This window comes from Ochotona curzoniae, unplaced genomic scaffold, assembly GCF_017591425.1.
Source record: "Ochotona curzoniae isolate NIBS_2020 unplaced genomic scaffold, NIBS_Ocur_1.0 contig_4877, whole genome shotgun sequence".
In the NCBI taxonomy this organism is placed as follows: Eukaryota; Metazoa; Chordata; class Mammalia; order Lagomorpha; family Ochotonidae; genus Ochotona; species Ochotona curzoniae.
This window is the reverse complement of record NW_024466409.1, coordinates 402,724-425,543: the sequence shown is the minus strand read 5'-3', so window position 1 is coordinate 425,543 and position 22,820 is coordinate 402,724. Positions and strand designations below refer to the sequence as shown.

General features: G+C 43.1%; 1 protein-coding gene and 1 long non-coding RNA gene across 4 annotated transcripts in view; both read left to right on the top strand.

Annotated features, from left to right (window-relative positions):
* Positions 1–22,820, top strand: part of SERGEF (secretion regulating guanine nucleotide exchange factor) — a 236,676-nt gene that overhangs the window by 186,915 nt on the left and 26,941 nt on the right. The gene's annotated exons all lie outside the window — the stretch shown is intronic.
* On the top strand, positions 1,910–21,188 carry LOC121161830. The gene is made up of 3 exons (XR_005884725.1): positions 1,910–1,923; positions 6,713–6,717; positions 20,918–21,188. It is a non-coding gene; the product is annotated as an uncharacterized LOC121161830 (long non-coding RNA).

Sequence of the window (22,820 nt, the reverse complement as noted above, 5' to 3'; positions counted from 1 at the left end):
AGCAGACCAGGAAAGAAATGTCCTTGAACTACCTTTACATATTCTTCTTTGCTAAGTTGTCCCACTTGATTCTCTTAAGCTTACCTTCAAGTAGGAAACAAGGGATATAAATCCAAAATAAATACATCATACATCGTGAATAGTTACCGAGTTGAGCTTCTTTGTAATCACTCCACTTTCTTGAAGGCCTACTCCTTTTCCAGAACCTGGCCCTGTAGGTCTCAAAAATGCAGAAATGTAATCCGTTTACTAGACACCATCCTGACTTCATTTTTTACGCAGAGATGTCATCATTGTGTGAGTGGCCCTGGTTTTGGATTTCCTGCCAGACCCAATGAAGTTGCTATATGGGTGGCTTGCCTCCCACCCCATGACTCTAGATTTGGAACCAAAGACCCGAGGTGACCTCCAGTCCATGCTGTGCTCCAGAATAAGCCAGGCTCTCCATCTGAGGGGAGGCACCAGACCAGCCTTTAGTCTCTGTGAATCCCCAGACCACCTGCCTCAGAATAACTTGGGGAGCAATAAAATGTAGAGTCATGGGCTCCATCTTATACCCACTGAATAAGAATCTCTGGGGGTAGCTCCAGGGATCTGTGATTTTGACTAATGCCTCAAGTGATTCTTATTTATCTAAAGTTTGAGACTCTGCCTAAGATCACTTTTTTTTTTCTGGACTTTAATTTCCTGTTTGAGCACAGGGAAATGATAGTTTGCTGTGAATATAAAAAAAAGCATCTTGGAAAAAAAGCTACTGGGTATACATGTGTAAACATAAATGTCATTGTTGTGTGTTATTAATTGTACCATCTTGGGATGGAGAAAGTGTGAATCATTTTTTACTGAAGACTTATGAAAGGTGTGAGTGCTCACACTTGGAAAATCGTGCTGAGCTGAGTAAATGAATCTATGAATGAACACCGCCAGGAAAGATAGACCCTGAGGTAAATTCGTTAAACTTTTCTCTTCGATATCTATCTCCTTATGCATTCAGTCAGCAGAAATATGGGCCAAGGTATTGTGCCAGGCTAAGAAAACGGTGATAAGAAAGATACAGTCCCTGACCTCAACAACTTGGAGATCAATATGAATGCTCAATACCATGTAATAAGCACCAGCTCTAGGGTAGGAGTTGGGTGGGCATTAGTGTTTTGGCAGCAAGAATGGGAACCAGCTCTGTCACCAAGGTGGTAGTCCTGGAGCCTAGAAAGGTTCCAAAAAGGAGAGCTCCTTTCAAAACCCTTGTGCCTGGCGTCTTTCTTCCATCCTATTAAAGGCTCTGCTTGGGCTCTTATCCCACCTCCTTATCAGATCAATCTCAGGAACTCAGTGTGCATGGCTTTTTTCTTCAACTTTCTCCAAACTACCTTTCACACTCTAAGTCAACACATAGCTCTAGTCATAAACACTTGGGTTTAAAACATTGTTCCTCTGAGGAGGGATATAGTTTAGGTGATACCTTCATAAATTTTTAATCCAACGTGACTTTAAGCTTTGTTGGGAGTTTGTGCTTATGCTCATTATTTTTACATCAGCTGGTTGATAGGAGAAGTGGTATGTTTTGTTGATTAGTTACTGTTTTGCATTGCTGTGGGAGAAGATTGTTGACAATTGTTTTTTACTAGGCTTTATTCCAGCAGATAATAATTATTTTTATTTTCTATAAAGAATCAAGGATCAATACATCATCTAAGCTAATTTGTAGAGATTGGCCTTCTTTGTGTTTTAAGGCAAAATAACATGTAATAAATCAGATTTTAAGAAGTAGAAATTTGATGCTTCTTTGGATATCAGCCAGTTGACATGGATTCCAAGCCCTGCCCCTCTTCTCATCCAGCTTCTTGCTAATGTGTGAGTTGGGAGGCAGCAAGTGCTGGTTCAAGTACTAGTATACCTGTCACTCATGTGGGAGATGTGGATGGAGTTCCAAGCTCCTGGCTTTGCACCAGGCCAACCCTGGCTGTCACAGGCATTTGGAGAATGAACCAATGGGTTGATGAGCTCCCATTCTCTGTTAGCCTGTATACATCATTCTGACTTTCAAATAAAATAAATAAATACAACTTAAAAAAAAAAAAAACAAAGGTCTGGGTAAACATAATTTTTTAAAACCAATTAGGGCCTTGACTGGCCCTAATTAAAAATTTGAGACTTCAGTCTCTACCTGAAACCTGCTGAGTCAGAATCTACACTTTACCAGTATAGATAATTAGTATACATTAAAATTCAAAACTGTGAAGTTAGTGGGTTTTACCTAACTTTTTATCAAGACACTGAAACCTAAAGACATTAAGAAACTTGCCCAAAATCAAAGCCAGTATTGAAGTCATGGTCCACTTACTTTAAGACAAGCACTCTAACCAATCTACAGTGGAGTTTCTTTATGACATGGCAGTTGGAGAAGACTCCTTCAGTAAGTCATGCTCAAGAAAGTAAAGGAATTGCCACTTTCTCATAGTGTAAATGCATCTTTTTGGAAGCTTCAGAGGCCAAGAAGAGTGAAAGGGGAGCTCGCATGCCAAGCCTTGACTTTATGCCAGACACTTGGACAGCTCAGTGACAGGCAGGCTCATCCCCATTGCATTAGTGCTAAGAGTCCTCAGCATTTTACTCTGAAAAACTAGGATACAGGAAATGTTGGGGAGGTACGGGTTGAATTTAGTCTTACAAACTCATACACTAGGACTTTCTCAGGCCACAGTCCATGAATCAGAGATGGTAGGAACTTTTTTTTTTACTCCATGCTTAAACTAAGATCTTCGTTTTTGTAGAAGGCCATTTTCTTTGATTAGGTTTTGCTCTGTGCACTACTTTTTTTTCTTTTTAAGATTTTTTCTTTAAGTCAGATGTACAGAGAGAAGGAGAAACAGATAGGAAGATTTTCTGTCTGCTGATTCACTCCCCAAGAGGCCACAATGGCTGGAGCTGAGCTGATCCAAAGCCAGGAGCCAGGAGCCTCTTCCAGGTCTCCCATGCAGGTGCAGGGTCCGAAGGCTTTGGGCCGTCCTCTACTGCTTTCCCAGACCACAAGCAGGGAGCTGGATGGGAAGTAGAGCAGTGAGGATACAAACCAGTACCCTTATGAGATCCCAGTGCATTCAAGGCAAGAATTTTAGCTGCTAGGCTACCATGCTGGGCCCTGCCTGCTTCTTCTAAAGTCAGGAACTCCAGCTTCGGTTACTTGGAACTCCTCTTGATTTATGAACCACTTGTAGAGTGAAAGTGGTTTTCCCAAGGAAGAAAAAATAGTTTAAAATAAGGCCTTGAAGAATCAAGATGACAAAATGTATTATTTATGAGGACCTAAAATAAGTGCCGGGTCCTCCACTTGAAGTGAGCAGGCAGCAGCCAAGCACTGTGCAGCCCAGCTGACTCCAGCTGGGTCCACATGGCAGGGCTGGTCTGCCAAAGCTGTCTCAGCTGTTGTCAGAACTGCAAGGGCCTTATGTGGCTCCTGCTTCCAGCAAAGGGCAGCTTTGTAACTCATACTTATTGGCCTTAGTTTCTAAACTTACAATGAAGACATTCTTGAAGGAATAGATGGAGAAATGAAGTGGAAATCTGTGAATTGATAGAGACTAGAAACATATGCACACACTATAAGAGTACATGGGATTTAGGCCAATGTGTTGGTTCAACTGGCTAATCCCCCGCCTCCAAGTGCCGGCATCCCATATGGACATCAGTTTGTGTTCAGGTTGCTCCACTTCTAATCCAGCTCCCTGCTTGTGGCCTGGGAAAGCAACAGAGGATGGCCTAATCACTTGGGACCCTGCACCCATGTGGGACACACAGAAGAAGATCTAGGCTCCTGGCATCAGATTGGATCAGCTTCAGCCATTGCGGCCATTTGGGGAATGAACCAGCAGATGGAAGATCTTTCTCTCTATCTCTCCTTTTCTCTGTAAATCTGAATTTCAATCAAAATAAATGTAACTTTGGGGAAAAAAAAGAAAGAGTAGGATCCAGCACAGTGGTCTAGCAGCTAAAGTACTTGCCTTGAGTGCACCAGCATCCTAGATGGGTACCAGTTCTAATTCCGGCAGCTCCACTTCCCATCCAGCTCCCTGCCTGTGGCCTGGGAAAGCAGTGGAGGACAGCCCAAAGCTTTGGGACCCTGCACCCACATGGGAGACCCAGAGGAAGCTCCCAACTCCTTGCTTGGATTGGTGCAGCTCCAGCCATTGTGGCAGCTTGTGGAGTGAACCAACGGATGGAAGATCTTCTTCCCTGTCTCTCCTCCTCTCTGTATATCTGACTGTCTGATAAAAATAAATAAATCTTAAAAAGACAAAGAAAAGAAAAGAAAAGAAAAGAAAAGAAAAGAAAAGAAAAGAAAAGAAAAGAAAAGAAAAGAATGAATGAATCTCAAGCCTGTCTGCTACTGTTTGTGCAGACTAGGGTCCTTCTTCTTCTTTTTTTTTTTTTTTTTAAGATTTATTTATTTTGGAAAGGCAGATATACAGAGACAGAGAGCCAGGAGCAAGGAGCTCTTCCAGGTCTCCCATGTGGGTGCAGGATCCCAAGGCCCTGGGCCACCCTCGACTGCTTTCCTAGGCCACAAGCAGGGAGCTGGATGGGAAGCAGGACCGCCGGGATTAGAACCGGCAACCATATGGGATCCTGGCGCTTGCAAGGCGAGGATTTTAACCACTTTGCTAGCACACTGGGTCCCAGACTAGGGTCCTGATACATCTAGGAATCACTGAAAGATCACTAATCTTTTTCTTTCAATGTCATCATCTTCAAAGAATGCAATGGATTCTTTGCTTACTTCAACATAATGTTTGCAAGCATCTCTTTCTTCTGGTTTTTGAAATGAAGTCATGGACAGCAAGACATCTTGCAAGACAGCAAAGTCTACATCTTTGACCACTAAAGGAAAAGTGGAGTCCCTGTCTTGGGATCTCTTATCAGTAACCTACATTACAGGAAATCCATTTCCATGCAACCCAGCCCTTGACTCTGGCTGTTACCTTTGGTGTCTGAAAGCTTGAGGAAGTGAATTAGACTTGAGGTAGTGAATTAGACTTGATGGTCATTTCACAAATCCATTTCTCTAGGGAGGGTGCAATTCTGTGATGGGAGGAAGATCATGGAAGAAGAGAAGGTGACACCAGGGGACTTCTGAGAGCACCCAAGGTAGCCATGATTGTACTCAAGCTTCAGAGTGGTGGCAAGTCTGCTCTCATCAGCAGAGCATGGCCTAGGGGTGGATCAAAGACTTCAGGCTTCACAGCACCCTCTCCCAGCTCTAATACCACCTGTACTTCATCCTCTTCCTTCTTTTCAGTCTTTACAATTTCTCTTTGGTGATATGGTGACAACACTGTGAGGAAAAATACGTTAAGTGGTTCTTGATGTATTTGGAGCTTGACATGTCTTCTTTTTTTGGCTGTTGACTCCTATATCTTCCCAGATAGAGAAACCAGTGTGATCCGCAGGCCCTCAGGTAGTCCCCTTGCAGCATCCACCTGGTGTTGCCTCTGGTTCTGATCCCAGAGGGTCTTCCTGTTTCCTCTTCTCAGAGTGTTGCTCCTGGAGTGAGAGAATAGGCTCTGATTTCCTACATACCTGGCGGTGCTGGAACCTTCACAAAAATAGAGCTTCCTATCTCCCACATTCCCATTCAGAATAATAAAATCTTAGGCTTGAAAAAAATATCTTCAGCATATTTTGGTCCAGGTATTTACTTTGTGAAGGAGAGGCAGCATAGAAAAAAGAACAGTATTTGGGTTCAGCCCTGTGTCTACCTCTTGCTAGCTCTGTAATTCTGGTCTGATCACCTAATTCCTCTAAGCAAGGAAGCCTTCAAGGGCTCTGCTAGGAAATAAAAGTAATGCAAATGCAGTGCCTACATATATAAGGAGACATGAAAAGGTTTGTGAGAAAATGAAGTTAAAAGATACATGTATTTTGATGCAAAAAAATGTAGCTCTTTCTTAATACGCATTTTCCATGAACTTTTAAAAGACCTTTCATCTGATGTGCTCAATAAACAATGAGTAATTTTATCATTATCCTACCAGAGGCTTTTAAACTTTTGCCTGCAGAATATCTGAATTTTTTCCACATAGTCTCTATCATAGATGGTTTTTAGATCTTCACCATGATGACTTTTTCTGTTACTGTTAGTTTATTATAGAACAATGCTATAACAGAAAATTTACCCTTTCAACCATCTTAATCAATCATATAGTTCTAGGACATCAAGAACATTCAGATTGTTACAAAACTGTGCCTGCCATCCATTTCCAAAACTTTTTCATGAAACTCTGTGCTATTAAGCATTACCTCCTCTCCAAGCCTGGCCACTCTGTTTTAAATAGCATACTCCAATTTTGTGTGTCTTTTATTGCACCACAATCAGTTGTTGGAAAGAACCCTTTGGAAGAGTTTTCTTTGAGTTCTTCAAATTTCTACTGGGAAACCAAAGAGTTAACGATCTAAACCAATTGCAGTAAACTTTAGGGTTTGCAGATGGTTATAGAATGCTGTCAACACAGCTGCTTAGCATGGGAGAAATCTGACAAAGAGCCTTTCAAGGACTGGTACATTCCTTCCCAAAATATCAAAGGACAGGTCATGGCATTGTTTTCGGGGAGGGACCAATGCTTTCTGAATTCTTCAGTAACACCTACCTTAGGTGAGGATAAAATTCATGTTAAGAATATTGCACAATGCCTCACAGAGGCAAAGCATTTGTAACCAGCTCTTGTTACTATTATTGCAACATGACAGAGGCATTGTGTGTATTTTGGTGTTTCTTTCCTCAATAGGTAGATGTCATCTTTCTTTTCCCTAAGACAGCTGAGGCTCTGGATTTGTAACACTCTCCCATTACACATCAAGTGACAGAGCAGAAAAGCTGGGATTCAAACTCATATTTTCTTTAATAAGATGCTGCCTGTTGAGATATACCAAGAAAGGAACTCTGTGTGTGTGCCATGGTGACTTTACTCTCAGTGTTTCATCTTTCCATCTAACCTGGCCTCTCCATGGGGTACTATCTTTTCACTCCTTCTGCTTGTTAAATTCGGACATCTACTATCCATCCTTGAGAGCTTTCTGCATTAGCCAGTCCTCATTCTCTGTACCGTCTTCAGGTGGTCATTCAGACTTGAGTAAACTCTGTGCTTTACATTAGGAAACCAAAACCGTGTTTGCAAACCATGCTTTATTTGGTGAATATGTAAAAGCTAATGAATTGTGCATAGGATTTAGAGTGATCATCCACTGGGATTTGGTCAGAAAAATGGTACTTTTTAGGACATTCAAGGCACTCGGAAGCATTAAGCAGAATTTCTTCAGAAAATTTTTTTAAATGTGTTTACATTTTACTTTCCTGCATGATTAGGTATTATTCTCTTTTCAATTAAAAAAAAAGTGACTTTTTTTACTTTTTGTCACAGCTGCTAGGAAGGCTAAAGTCAATTTGTTTGCTCAGTCATCACAAGTATCCAACTTCTACGGCTGGCACTTAAATATACTTTTCAATGTTTTAAATTTGCATTTCTGTTTTATTTATTATGTCATAATAACACACTTTGGAAAAAGATGAACTTAAATCAGTAATAATGGTAAGTTCCCAAAGGTCAAAGGTCATGTTCATTTGTTGTAGTGTTCCCAGCACCTAGCCCATTATCTGGCATAAGTAGGTACCCTAAATACTTGTCATTTGAAAGAACTAAACATGTTGATGAATTCTCACTCAAAATGACTTAGAGCGTGATGTCTTTGATAATTGCCCTTGGACTCTTAGCTTGAAGGACATCAGGATAAAAACCTTAGAAGATACTCCTTGGATTTTAGAGTTCTACCCTTAAGGAACTAAGTGCATGCACTAGTAATAGATACTGAGTTGATCGTGACTTAAACAAGAGAAGTCAGTTTACCTTCTTTGGTAAGAACTCAGTTGTGTACTCCCCAAAGTTATAGGTTGAAGGCCTGACCCCTAATATGACTAGAGTATTCAGAGATCGGACCCATAAGGAAGAAAGAAAGATTGGGCCCGGAGCCATGGCGCAGTGGTTAAGGTCCTCGCCTTGCACGCTCGGGATTCCATATGGGCACTGGTTCTAATCCCGGCGGCCACACTTCCCTTCCAGCTCCCTGCCTGTGGCCCGGGAAAGCAGTCGAGGACGGCCCAAGGCTTTGGGACCCTGCACCCGCGTGGGAGACCCGGAAGAGGCTCCTGGCTTCGGATCGGCATAGCATCGGCCGTTGTGCTCACTTGGGGAGTGAATCATCGGATGGAAGATCTTCCTCTCTGTCTCTCCTCTCTGTATATCCGCCTTTCCAATAAAAATAAAATAAATCTTTAAAAAAAAAAAAAGGAAGGAAGAAAGATTAAGTGAGGTGCTAAAAATAAAGCCTTAATCTGGTAGGCTGATGTTTTGCTACAAAAAGGAGACAACAGAGATTGCTGCCACTGTGTGTGTGCACAGATGCTACAACAAGAAGACAAGTATCTGCATGCTGGGAAGCGGAGTCTCACAGAAGCCAACCCTACTAGCACCTTCAGATTGCACTTCCAGGCTCCAGAAGTAGGAAGAAATTACAGTTGTCCCTTGCGGCCATAGGCAGTTACCTCCAGGACACCCCGAGTCCATTTATTTTTGGCATTGCATGTAATTTAATGCACATCCTACCATATACCTTAAATTATTTGGAACTACTGCTATACTTAACACAGTGTAAATAGTTGTTATACTGTGTTTTTAGGGATCAATAGCAAGAAAAAAAGTCGGGAGGCGAGTGGGCATTTTGCACAGCAGTTGGTAGAGTATTTGGAACTGCCACATATGATATGGGAGTGCATAGGTTTGAGTCCCAGCTCCAATTCCAATTCCAGCTTCACATTAATGCATGCCCTGGGCGGCAGCAGTTAATGGCCCGAATGCCTGAATTCCTACTATGTAGAAAACTAGGATTGAGTTTGTGGTGGGCATTTGGGGAGTAAACCTGCAGCTGGAAGATCTCTTTCTGTCTGTTTCTCTTTCCCTACCTTTCAAATAAACAAAACCAAAAGTTTGTTCATATTCAGACACATTTTTTTCCCCCTGAATATTTCTGATCCACAGTTGGTTGAATCCACAGAGGAAGAAACCCTGGATATGGAGGGCCTGGTGTGATTTCTGTTGTTTCTGCCACCAGGTCTGTGGTATTTTGCTATTGCAGCCCAGCACATTAGTACATTCACACGTGAGTGATCTGGTGATGTTCAGCCATGACGGGTGTCATAGCTCCATGGTTCTCAGGAATCTCAATTATTTCTCTCTGTGTTTCACTGTCCTTAACAGAGGTTTTCATCCCTGAGGTCTGGTTGCTTGTTTGCTTTGGTTTTTTGGTTCTTGTTGTTTGTTGTTGTTGTTGTTTTCCATGGACCAGGAGAGTACTAGAGTTAGCCATTGTATCTATATTCACCAGGAAGCAAGCACAAAAAAACAGAGGCTCTTTAAGGCACTGTCCCTAAATTGCTGCCCAGCCACGTCCACTTATAACTCATTCATCGAAGCTAAGTCACAGAGCTTCACTAACTGCAATAAAAGCTGAGAAATTAATCTTTGGGGGCCCTGCGTGGTGACCTAGTGGCTTAACTCCTTGCCTTAAATGCGCCAATTCTAATCTGGCAGCCCTGTTTCCCAGCTCCCTGCTTGTGGCCTAGGAAAGCAATTGAGGAGGGCCCAAAGCCTTGGGACTTTGTACCCACGTGGGAGATCTGGAAGAAATTCCTGGCTCCTGGCTTCAGATCGGTGCAGCTCCGGCCATTGTAGCCACTTGGGGAATGAATCATCAGACAGAAATCTTCCTTCCTGTTTGTCTCTCCTCCCCTCTGTGTTTCTGACTTTGCAATAAAAATAAATAAATATCTTTTTAAAAAGAAAGAAATTAATCTTTGAGCTGGATGCATGGTTATCCTGAATAAAATTTAGGGTTTGTTGCTAGGAAAGAGGAAAAGAATGGATTTTGACTGATGTCCAGCAGTCATTATGCCTCTAGAGACTTGTGTACTTTGGGGAATGAGGGAGGTTTAAGTCAGCTTATCACTCACAAGGACTTCAGAAAGCCCAAGCAGTAACCTTAACAGGACAGTGGAAAGTGATTCTGTCTATAGAACAGTCCAGGCCTGTGTGGCTGTAGGGACCTGCTCACCTTGAGTTTAGCCACCTACCCAGCCTCCTCTTCTGCTGTTTGGTGGTGTGCTGCCCCTGCTTCATTCCCTGAATGCGCATGTCCTTACCTGCATTCCAGTTCCTTCTACATGGGATGTCTTTTGATACCTGTCCTTCCAACATAAGCCTGAACTCTTCCTGCTGGAAGCACCTCACTTTGTTGTCAAGGAGTAGAGCATGACAGGGCTAGAGATGTGAGGGAGGATAACATTATAGTGAAGAAACCTAGGAAACACTACTTTGACCAGGAGATTAAGGTTATCATCACCTGTGAGAATGGTTGACAGTAGGCACCTTGGATATGACTTGATGAGAAGGGAGCTTCACCTTCATGGTCCTCTTCTTACTAACCTGTAATCCTATCTGACTATAAGACAGAATAACTCAAATTGAGGAAAACCCTGCAGAAGACCTGCTAGTATTCAAACAAGCCAATGTCAAAAACAAGGGAATATGGAGCAGCTGTAACTGCACAGAAGGGCCAGAGAAAATGCGATAAGTAAAGGTCATGTGATGTCCAGATGGGGGTCCTGGAGCAGAAAAGACATTGGGGAAAAAAAAAAACAGTGACAGCTAAACAGAGCGTGACATTTAGGTAATTGTCATATACCAGTGCTAGTAAGGAATATGTTAACAGCAGGGCAAGCTTGGGAAAGGGATTTGGGAACTCAGGAGTATCTTTTCAGCTTTTCTTTAAATCAGCAAGTATTTTTTTAAATTAATTTTGAGTCTTACATATTCTTTTTTTAAGATGTATTTATTCGGAAGGCAGAGGTACAGAGGGAGAAAGGGAGAGAGACTCTTCCATCTGCTGGCCCATACCCAAAATGACTGTAATGACTGGACTAGGACAAAGCTAGCAGCTTCACCTGGGTCTCATGTGGACAAGGGACCCAAAGACCTGAGTCGTCATCTGCTGTTTTTCCTAGGCGTATTAGCAGGGAGCAGAATCAGAAGTGGAGCTGCCAGGATTTGAACTGACACCTATATGGAATGTCAGCACTGCAGGCAACACCTTAAACTGTTTTGCCACAGGACCAGCGTCTGAAAGTATTTTTTTTAATAGAAATTATTAAAAACCAATCTCTATTCTCTGGCTCACTGATGATGTAACATGAGCAAAGCTTTTAACCCCTTCAGGTTCAAGTGTGAACTCAGTGAGGAAAGCCAACCTACACTGTGCAACAGGAAGACACTGTCGTGAAACAGTGTGAGCGGCAGTGCCCCCACCCTTACATGGTTTTTGCTGTTTTCTGCAATACTGCTCGAGTGCAGATTCCATGCCAGCCTGCTGAATCCCACACAGGGATGTGTTTCCAGAGCCTGCTGCTTTGGGGCCAGCAGAGCACCACCACTCTCCGCACAAGGTTCTTCTGCAGCTGAAATTCTTTGTAGGGAACTTTGCTTCCCCTTTCTTGACAACTTGCTCTTATGGGCTAAGGATACATTTTTATTTCCATATTTCACTTCATTTCCCCCCTTGGATTCAGTTTTTCTCTTTAGGAATCAGCATATGACTCAAAGTGCCAGTTCTAAATTTAGTATCGCCTGTGATACGAAGAATGCATTTAGTACTGCCTGGGATATGTATTTGGAAATAATGGCTTTATTTATCCATATCCAGTAATTCTGACTGCCTGCTGGGTTCTTTCAGGAAAGAGTTTGTCATCTCCTTTCCTCCTAATGATGAAATGTTGCCTGCTCAGGTCCCAGAGGCCCAGCCTAAGCCAGACACTGGTGACTTGAGTCTCTGTTTAATTAAACAATCCCATCCTTAGGATTCTGCAGTCATAGCATTCTCTTCAAAGCTTCTGTTTTGAGGGAGCTTGGAACCAGGTCTTGCAAGGGCTCCTGGACTCTTTGGAGCCCATGTGCTTGCCTCAGATTGATGAGATTTGCACTTCAGAGGGGCTGACATGCTCTATTAGAGAAGCATACGTGGAACAGAAGGAGAAAGAGAAATCTGTGTGGAAGGGGAAGGCTCATAGAGAATAGGTGGTACCTGAGTAAAATTTTGATGATTAATAAGTATTTGTGAGGGAACCAGGGGCTGGAATTCCATCTGAGTTTCCCTCTTGGCAGACAGGGATCCAGGCGCTTAGGCCATCTTCCTGCTGCTTTCTCACATTAACAGGAAGCTGAGTTGGAGATGGAACAGCCAGTACTCAAACAGGCATGCATGTGGGATGCTGATATTGCAGTGGAAGCTTAACCCACTGTACCCCTGTACGTGATCAGTTTGATGAGATAGGACTGCAGTCTGAGTGGGTGACTTAAAGTAGACATACATTCTTTCATGTTTATGTTCTGACTTCGGAAGTGTAGAAGTCAGAAATCAATATCTCTACAAAGTCCATCTGGTAGCTGTGGGCATTCTTACCATATCATTTTGTCTGTGTCAGATCTCCATTTGCCTTTCTTTTAGAATGATAATTGTGGAATTTAGACACCACCTACATACTCCAGGACAGCCTACTCATCTATAAATCCTTAATTTAGGGAGCCGATGCAGTGGGTTAAGCCGGTCTCCAACTCTGGCATCTCATGTGGGCTCTGGTTAGAGTCCTAGCTATTCTACTTCCAGTCAGGTTTGCTCTTAATATACCTGAGAAAACATTCGAAGATGGCCCAAAGCATTTGGGCCCCTATATACATATGAGAGACCCAGAAGAAGTTCCAGGCTCCTCTTGGCTAGGCCTAGCCATTATGGTATTTGGGGAATGAACCAGCAAATGCAAGATTCTTGCTTCTACCTTTGCCTCTCCTTCTCTGTAACTCTTCCTTTCAAATAATCTTTTTTTAATCCATAATTTAATTAGAAATTTTAAGAATCCTTCAAATAAGATCATGCTTACAGATTCAGGAGGTTAAGACATTGACGTATCTTTTAGAATGTCACAGTTCAACATGCTTCACTGTGCAGGTATAAAACCTTCATATATTTATTGCTTGAGGTAGATTTTATATCCTCATTTTTCTGAGGAAGCCATTGAGGTTCAGAGCAGTTAAAATGATATACCTAAAATGATTCAAACAGGAATTAGAACCAGAGATTGGAAGCTGAATTTGGTTTTTAGCCTGTTCTTTTCTTCCAAAGACACACTTGAGCAGCAACATTTTCTTAGGGTGTTTTTTTTTTTTTTTCATGCTCTTAGTTTTTGAAACCAATTAATTTGAGTGGCAGAAAGATAGAACTCTCATCTATGGGTTCACTCCTCAAATGCCTACAAAAGCCAGGCCAGGGCTGGGCTGCAGTTAGGAGGCAGGAGTTCAGCCTGTTTCTCCCATATGGGTGGTAGGGACACAACTGCTTGAGGCTGGCCCCTGCTGCTTCCCAGGTTCTGCATTAGCAGGAAGCCAGAATCAGCGCCAGGCACTCTCAATAAGGGATGTGGGGGATGTCCACAATTTTTGAGATGTCACTTCTTGGTTTAAAGCACAGATTTTGGGGTATGTGTGTAAGAGAAAGAGAGAACCAAGTTATTACTGGGCTTTAAGACCTTAGGGGTAGCAAATTGGAGGACACTGTTTGAGGACAGCAGGCTGCTGTAAATATGGAAAAGAATTTTGGAGGAGGGAGGTGTGGGGATGGGGGCTCATAATGAAGAGAGGGGACTGGAATCTAGGACTAGGGCATGAGACCTACTAAAGAAAGGGAAACAACACTGAAGGAAATGGACCATGTGAGACTCTATCATAGAATTTTGCCTCATTTCTTCTCTGGTTCTTTGATGGATTGAGAATCTCTTTGATAGCTTACCTGTGGCTAGAAAGGCAGCCAGCTAGGGTGGTATAAGCTGGAGAACCAGAGAACATATGGAGAAGGGGTTCTGGGATTTTGTCCTTCAATCTCCTGAACACTGCTGTGAGGGAGGTCCAGAACTGAGAGCTGAACCCGTGGTAGTCTTGCATTGGAGGCAGAGTAGGAAAAGCCCAAGAACCAAAGCCTTGCTCTGCCTCTCAGTCACAAGGTGACCTCAAGCAAGGCAGTGCAGCCTTCTGAGTCTCTCTTCTCTCTCTCTCTCTCTTTTTTTAAGGTTGGTATGTTAAAGTCAGAGCTACACACACACACACACACACAGAGGGAGAGAGAGAGAAATAAAGAAGGTGAGAGACCTCGCATTTGGTGGTTTCCTTCCTAGATGGCTGCAATGACCAGACCAAAGCCAGGAGCTTCATCTTGTCTCATGGCGCAGGAACCCAAACACTAGAGTCATAATCCCCCTTTTTTCCCAGGTCATTTAGCATGGAGTTAAATCAGAAGTGGACCTTGAGCCAATGCCCATATGGGATACTGGCATCACAGGCAGCAACTTTACCTACACACCACAGTGTCCGCTTTACTTTTGTTTAGATTTTTTAAAAATGTTGTAAAACAATTATTTATTTTGAACGTCAGAGCCACAGAGAAGGGGGAGAGATAGAGAGATCTTCCATCCACTGGTTCACTCCCCAGATGGCTGGATGGACTAGGCCAAAGCCAGGAGCCAAGAGTTTCTGTTGGGTCTCCCATATGGGCAGCATCTTCTGCTGCTTTTTCTGGGCCATTAGCAGGGAGCTGGAACAGGAGTAAACAGCTGGGACTTGAATCAGTCCCATACAGGATGGTGATATTGTGGACCAGTTGGTTTATCATGATTTTAATTGCTATAGCATGGTGCCAGCCTCTTAACAATACTTTTTTTTTAATCAGAAGATTTATTTATTTAAAAGACAGATCTCTCATCCTCTGGTTTACTCCCCAAATGGCTACAACCGACAGGACTGGTGTAGGCTGAAGCCAGGAGCCCAGAACACCATCTGTGTCTTCGATGTGGTTGGTAGGGGCCTCATGCACTTGGACCACCTTCCACTGCCTTCTAGATACAATAACAAGTAGCTGAATCATAAGTGGAGCAGACAGGGCTGGAACTGGTCATCAAAATATGGATGCCAGCATAGCAGGCAACAGCTTAACTAGCTATTCCACCACATTGTCCCCTAAGCCTCTTTGATTATCTGAAAAGTAATAGATGGATTTTTTTTTTGAGAATTAAAGGTGATAAAAATTTAAAGTGACTGGCATAGCCCTTAAATATAATAGGATCAATGAGTGGTTCCATTTTACCCAAAAACCCACTTGCTAAACCAGAACCGTGGTTTCCAAACTGGAAGCTTTGGAGCCTTAGAGTCCATGGAGTACATGTACAGCAAGACCCTCAAATCTATACGTGTCCCTCACAGCACTGTCTTCATTTCTGTAGAGAGCTATTACATTCATTCAACTACAGAAGTGTTCACAAGCCTTAGTGTTTTTTTTTTCTTTTGTCATTAAGCATTGCTTTGATTGGTGTCTTTTAAAAGATTCTAAAATTCTGAGGAAGTAAAAAACTAGTTCTCAGATTCAAATATGTTGGCAATCAGTGGTGTAGATAGAGTTATCAACTGATAAATCAGATTATGGACGGAGTTTTTACAGAAGCAGAGGAAGGCCAGCAAAGCTGGTTGGAAAAATCTGGGAAGGAGAAGGTAATAATTGAGCCAGCTTTTCAAAGAAGAGTAAGAGTTCCCCTTGTTTGCTGGGAGAGCCCTGCAGACACAGGGAGCAGCAGTTCAAGAATCCGTGTGTCTAGGCCAACACAGTGGCTCAAACAGGCTGATCCTCTACCTGCAAGCACATGGATATCGGTTCTTGTCCTAGCTCCTCCACGTCCAATCCAGCTTTGTACTTATGGCCTGGGGAAGCCATGGAGGATAGCCCAAGTCCTTGGAACCCTGCACTGCCATGGGAGACCTGAAAGAAGCCCCTGGCTTCAGATTATTGGCCCAGATCTGAACCATTGTGGCCATTTGGAGAATGAAAGATAAAAAGATCTTTCTGTCTCTTTTTCAGTAAATCTTCTTTTCCAATAACAACAGCAATAAAGGAAGAATTCATCTGTCTAGGATTTAAATTTTAGTGGAATTCAGGCTGGGAAACAGATCAGAAAAAGAGATTGAACATGAGTCAATCCCAGGCCTTGAATGCTATGCTAAACAGTTTAAGATCTCCCTAGCAAGGGAACTGAGGAAGGATTTTATACAGAGGAGTAATGGTTTTGGATTGGCTTTTTAGAAAGAGCACTGTCATTGTAGCATTAAGATGAAACTTAGAGACCTATGCAGGAGACATGATGTGGTGAAGGAACAGAGATCACAGAGGGCACTGAAGCACCAGATCTCAGGAGTGAACACAGCTTGGGCTTAAATCCTGCCAGTCGAACCATCCAAGCACTCCATCTCCCTGCCCCTCAATTTCCTTATCTCTAAAGTGGATATCAAATAATGTGTCTATCTTGTGGGAGTTTTATGAAATATAAATGAAATGTATGCAGAGAGCCTGGCATATTATAGGTACTTAGTAAATGTTTTCTTTAAGGGCTGTAAAATTTTATACTCCATATTTTTCTTATAACCACCTTGAAAAGAAGGATTTCTTTGTTTGCTCTTTGGCTTTACAGATGAGCAAATTGACACTCTTAGAGATTAAGAAATTTGCTAGATTCCCACAGGTATTTAGCAGGGCTAAACTCCTCTAAGGCTTTGTCCTTTCTGCTAGGAGTCCCTGCTTCCTGTGTCTCACCCAATCCTGGTGACAGGTGGGTTCATGTATGAGATCACGTGTAGCACAGCGTGTGGAGCAGAGTGGACACACAGGAAGCCACACCCATAGAGTGTCCAAGCACTCCCAGGAACAAGGGTATGCTTGGTCATAAGAGGCTGTCCTGCAAGGCCCCAAGCCTGGCCCTCCCAGGAAAAGAGGAAATGTTGTAGTATAAAGTATTTTAAAAACCTCATCCATCCACAGTCACCTGCTGGAAGAGCCTTTGTTATGACTGTGGACGTCCAATCCTTGTTGTGTGGCCTTTCAAGTCAGAGGACAAATGAGGTCATCCAGCCCACCTGAGTTCATTCTGAGCTGTTCGCAACACAGTGCTTCCTGGGGAGAACCTGAGAAAGAATGCAACCAACTGTGTGATTTATAGCTGAATGCTCAAATCACAGCTTCTTCTACCTTTAACACAAGATTATCAAACAATATGGGGCTAGACTGGGTTTGAAACCCAGCCTACTGCTACTAGTTATGGAATATTGGGCAAATAATTTCATCTCTCTCTTAGATTTCTGTATGATGGTGAGAAGATCCAACTTTAATGGTTACAATGAAAATTAATTAGTTAGTACATGTGATGTGCTTGAACTTGTGTCCAGTACATCATACGCCCTCAGTACATGTGAGTTGTTATGGCCACTACCATTGCCCTCTCACTGGAGTGCTGGCTGATGGTGATCCACAGCTTCCAGCAACTGTGTAGGCATGCAGGAGACGTTGACCCAGTAGCACCAGCAGCAGAACAGGAGAGGGTCCCCTGGTTTTTGACAGACACTGAGATAGTGGACTAGGGGAACATAGCTCTTTTGGTCCTTGAAGAACCCTTTGGTCTATCACATGTAAGGCTGCTCTCTGGTGACCAGTGGAGAGCACATCTGAAGGGGAAGTCATTGTCTTGACATTCCAGCCCATTAGCTGAAAAGGAAGAATAACCTTTAGATCAGAACCCACAAATGTGGGGCTAGCCCAGGTAGGAGGCAAAGTTGAACCTAAATTTCTTGTTCAGACAAGGCTCTGCATTTCCCAGCCAGGGGGCAAAGATAATATTCCCCTTAGCACATCTGAGTAGTGGGCCAGGCCTATGGTAGCAGGAGCCAGATGTGTCAGACTACTTGCCTATCTTGCCATTTACCAGTGTGCTATGCACTAGCATTTTGACAATTCATTGTTTTATTTAAAAAAAATCATTATTTATTTGAGATACGGAGATGAGCAGAAAGAGAGAAAGAAAAGCTCCCAAAAGCCTGCAGCAAGGTCTCTCTTATGAATGACAGAGTCATCTCTGCTGCCTCCCAGGGCCAGCTTTAGCTTTAAGCTGGAGCCAGGGGCCAGAGACCAGCCTCACTCAGGTATTTGGATGTTAGATATGATCAGCTTAACTACCAAGGCAAGTGCTGGCCCCTCGTTGGCATATTTTTATGTGTGTCTTAACATGTTGCATATATTGCTCTCAGTGGTCATGCCTTTGCAGCAAGAACCAAGAGAGCAGCCAAATGGAAACTGCTGGAAGGATACTGAGCAATGGCTGCTGCTGGGGTATATGCCAGCCTTTTGGAGAGAGAAATTGTCGGAGTCACAGACCTCATTCTGACAGCCTTGTTGCTCTTAGCTGTATTTGGATTGCTGAGATTATTTCCTTTGCAGTGTCCTCGGCAATTTAAGCTTGCTCCTGCAAATACTGGCTTGTGTCAGCAAAGCTATTGCTTGGGTTCTGGGACAAGAGGGTTTCAGCCATCCTTAGGCACATATATTTTAGGAGAGAAAAGTGCTCCCTTCCCCCAGCAGATACCTGAATGGGCCCAAGGGTATCAGAGGATGGGCCAAGGAATCCCCAGAGAAACCCCTCTAGGACTCCTTATGTGAGCAGAGTACATAAACTTCCCACTTCAGCAGCCAAAAGGAATCAGTTTGCAGCCTGGATTTGGCTTCAGGAGAAAGAGCATTAGTTGAAAAATCATCATCTTCCCTAAGGGGATCAAGTTTAAAAGGAAAAAAACTGGGTCCAGTGTTGTGGTATAATGGGAAAGTTGCCATCCCCCAATACTAACATCCCATATGGGCACCAATTGGTGCCCCTGTTGCTGCACTTCTGACCCCGCTGCCCATTAATGTGCCTGGGAAAAGCAGTGAAGGATAGCGTAAGTGTTTGGGTTCCTGTGACCCACATCGAGATGCAGATGAAGTTCCTGGTTCCTAGATTTGACCTGGTCCAGCCCTTATCTTTATGACCATCTGGAGAGTGAACCAGTAGATAGAAAAATCTCTCTGTATACCCCTCTTCCCCCTCTCTTTAATTCTAACTTCAAATAAATCAATAAATCTTAAACAACAACAAAAAAAACTAAGTCCAGAGACAGAGTGCTTTGTAGAATCAAGTCCTCTTCCTGCTTGAATGAGCAAAATTATCCATGCCCCTCATATCTTTTGCTGTCATCAGCATCCCCAAGGGGGAGAAGTCGGAGGAATCAGCTGCAACATCTGCTTTGACCAGGAGTATTGAACAGCATTCCTTCAGAGAATTCTACTTCCTTGTGGCTATGTGATGAAATTGATACATGGCTTTGAACCAAATGACTTGCCTATCTTAGCTTCCCTTTACCTTATCTGAAAATAGGCATCAGAATAGAAAAAATCTACCTCCGTAAATCATTTGTAGAATTAAATTAGGTAGAGAAGACAAAAGTAACCAACTTCGTCTGTGTTCATCAGAGGGCTTCAGAAAGTAGAGCCATTATACCTCAACCTCTGTCTCTACCATAGGTAGGTAGGTAGGTAAGTAGGTAGATAGATAGATAGATTGATAGATAGATTATATATGTATATATATGTATATATGGCAGAAGGAATTGGCATACATACTAGTGGAGGCTTGGCAAGTACAGATTCTAGAAGAAAACCTACAGAGTTTCAGATAAGAGCTGATGTTGCAGTCTTGAGTCTAAAGGCTGAAAATTCAAAGTTTCTATGTTTCTGTCGAGTGAGAATTTCTTAGGAAAGCCTCAATGTTTGCCTTCAGGATTCAACTGATGGGCTCAGACTCACTAACTTTACAGAGTATGACCTGCTTTACTTAATGGCAACTAATTGTAAATGTTCATCACATCCCAAAAAATACCTTTACAGAAACATTTATGCTAGTATTTGAACCAAGCAGCTGGTCTCGTTGGGCCAGCCAAATTATTGCACATTGGGGTTTTCAACAAGCATATACCCCCCACCCCAGCCTTCCTCCACCTTCTGTCCTGGTGGAAGTTGTTGCTGAGATCTGAACAGACCTTACTCATGCCACTCTGGCACACAAGCCCAGAAATCATTAGAACTCCAACAGTGGGCCTGTGAGTTTCTCCTGTCTCTGTGAGCTCTGTTTCTGCTGGGTTTACATCACAGGACAAATCAATTCCAAAGAGAATGGTTTTCTATGCAAGCCTGTGCTCCAGTCACACCAGTTTCCCTCTGTATCCTCGCCAAATTGTTCCAGATCTGCTTCTCTAATGTTTGCAGTGTTGCATCCATTCTTCTTTTTTTCCCCTTAAGGTTAGCTCAGCAACCTAGAGGCAATAAAATCCTAACTGCCAGGACGACCTTGGCATCAGTTAGTTATCAGTACCTGAGAGACTGAAAGACTTTGATGAGTACTAAGGGTTAACTTCCCTGCCCAGAATGTTGCCAGTGGCTTTCTGCCCAGAAGTAGAGAGCTGGACTCCATTCCATTGCAGGGGTTTGAAATGCAGGTGATCCAGAATGCTTCTGATTTTAATGGAATGTGTAATCTCTTCTGTCCCAAACTGAAGAATATCTTGATGGGATCTCTACAGCATTGAAAGACTGTGAAAAGAGCTATGAACCAGTTAGAATACCCAAGCCCTGATGTGTCACTACCTCTCTGTCACTGTGGAAAACTTCACTTTGTGAATTTGTGCATCAGCCACCTTTTTCATTTGAATCTGGGATTCTTAGTGCAAGTTACTTTGGAGTATCTTCTTGCATACAGTGATATCTATAATGTTGTAGAGGAGAACACATGCTGGACTTGACAGAAAAGTCATCCAAGTGCAGGAGGAAAAACAACATTGCCTTCACTCTCTCAGAGTACCCAAGGCTTTGGATAGAGATAACCTGAGGAAAGTTCACCTCCAGCTACTCTCATGCTGTTGGCTCACTTCAGAAAACAGTTCATGAGGTTTTACCAGGTTCTCTACTTGGGCGTAAAACAAATAAGCATAATTGTATGAAAAAGAAGACTATTCATTTTATGTGGAATATGTAAGCAAAGGGTTTTGGGCTTCCAAGAGATGGTACAGTTAAGTCATCTTGGAGAAGGTGGAAACAAAATTTGAATATTGGGACCCAGGAGGGAAGTAATCTCTTCCTCCTTTCCCACCTTGCCGCAGCCATCATTGCTATGAGACTTCATGCCTACATGAAGCCAACTGTGGACAGCTATAAGAGATAGGAGCTGACCAGATCCCACCCTGAAAGAGCCTCTACCATTGTTTGTCAGACTTGATGCAATGCCCTGAAACACATATTTCCAAGTAAGAACAATTCTGTCTGCATTACACAGCAGCCAGGAGGCCCCGGGGCCCTTGGCAGAGGAATGGGCAGGTTGCAAAGAGGTCCTGTTCTCTATGATTGGGCCTGTGGCTCCCAAGAGGCTAAGAAGCAGGAGCTGTTGCTTTGCATGTGTGATTTTATACTCAGAGTGTTTTGCGTCTTTATTTTAAAAATGGTTTCTCAGTCTCCCATGCAGTTTTCTGTCAGCTCGTTGCCATGGAGAAGTAGGTTGGGGCTGAAAGCTCTGTCCTTCTCTGTCAGCATTTCTAGACCTGCCAGCTGCCTCCTGTCCCTTCTGCAGATGGAGAGGGGCAAGACCCCACTTGGTCCTGGAACTTCCTCTACATGCACTGGAACTGCATCTCGCTCCGCTTTGGGACACTAGTTTGCTAGTGCACTGACTCAGCAAGTCTTTATTGAGTGCCTTTTATGTGCCAGGCATTGTGCTGTGCTATACAAGCACACAGATGACTGTGGCTGGTGGCACTCACATCTGAAAGCAGGACTTTGCCAGCCTGTTCTGTCACACCAGCTCTTTCTTGTACTGCTTCCCAATCTTTTTTTTTTTTTCTTCCAGAATTTAAAAGACTAAGTTTGTCTCTCTTCCAACCCTTATAACTGTTCTTTTAAATTCTCCCTGGGAGTCATCCTATAAATTCACACTTCTGGATCTCATATCCTCTTTGTGTTCCCAGCGCCAGCAGCAGCATAGGGGCAGAGGAGGCTCAACCAAGTTGTAGGTATCAATGGATCCCTTGTTGGACCTCCCAGAAGGTCTGTCTGTCCTCTTTGTTCCTATATTCTGAGTGAAGAGGCAGCAAGTGTAAGCCAGCAGAGAAAGGAAGGACTGTGGAACCAGATAAATCTCTTCTTGAGTCTTGGGTTTTCAGGCAGGTGGCTTCTTCATTTGGACTCTTGAGTAGAACCCAATAATTTTATCTAAACCTGAATCATCAGCCTGTCAGCAATTGAGGGTTTTTTAAAGATTAATTTATTTGTTTGAAAGTCAAACTTAGGGAGAGTAAAGCAGCTACTGGTTCACTCCCCAAATGGCCTCACTAGCTGGAGCTGGGCCAGGAAGAAACCAAAAAGCCGTGAACTTCTTCTGGGTCTCCTATATGGGTGGCACTTGAGCCATCTGCTGCTGTTGCTTTTCCCAGGCCATTGACAGGAAGCTAGATCAGAAGTGGAGCAATGATAACATTAATCAGCACCTATATGGGGTGCTGATGTTGCACCACTACAGTGCCAGCCCTAGTAACTGAGTTTTGATATTTTGCAAAACCAGGTAGAGATCATTGCTGACAATTTAACTCTAACAAGGTACACTCCTAGTTACTCCAATGAGGATTATTTAAGGAGAGTTATCCTGTGAAGAACTCTGGTTTGGAACAACAGGTCTAAAGCTGTGTTGTGGCTATGGCCCTGATGTGTTATATGACCTTAATCAAAACTCTGTA